The sequence below is a fragment of the Drosophila innubila genome, chromosome X (genome assembly GCF_004354385.1).
Source record: "Drosophila innubila isolate TH190305 chromosome X, UK_Dinn_1.0, whole genome shotgun sequence".
NCBI classification, from domain to species: Eukaryota; Metazoa; Arthropoda; class Insecta; order Diptera; family Drosophilidae; genus Drosophila; species Drosophila innubila.
The window spans coordinates 17654704-17655194 of NC_047626.1; positions in this window are offsets into that span (position 1 = coordinate 17654704).

Here is a 491-nt window from a genome sequence, read left to right on the forward strand (position 1 = left end):
CAGCGTTGGCAGCTGATTTTGACTGAAGCCAGCAACGGCGAACAGGATATGCGGCGAAAGCGAAAGCTTCACGGCGAATTCGTCCACAACGGCCACTTGTCTGACGAGCGAGGGCAAGCGAGATAGCATCAACGGTGCATGTGTGTGTGTGTGTGTGTTTGCAATCAAGCAAGTGAACGAGCAAGCGAGAGAACATGAGCGAGATGGAGAGACAAAAGGGCCTGGCATGCCATGAAGTTTATAAAATGTACGTGACTGTGGCTCGCTTAGCGCTTGAAGTGTGTGTTAAGCTTTGCCGCTGCTGCCACCGCTGCTGCTGCTTCTTCCCCCCTCTGCTACCATCCAATAGCGCCTATGCATTTGGCACAAAATGCTCAAGGACACACACACACACACACAACCAGAAACGAGCACACACTGAAAGTTAATGCTTTTATTGTGCAGCATTTCTTTATTTTTAGTTGATTTGTTTGAACATTTTCGGTTAGTTC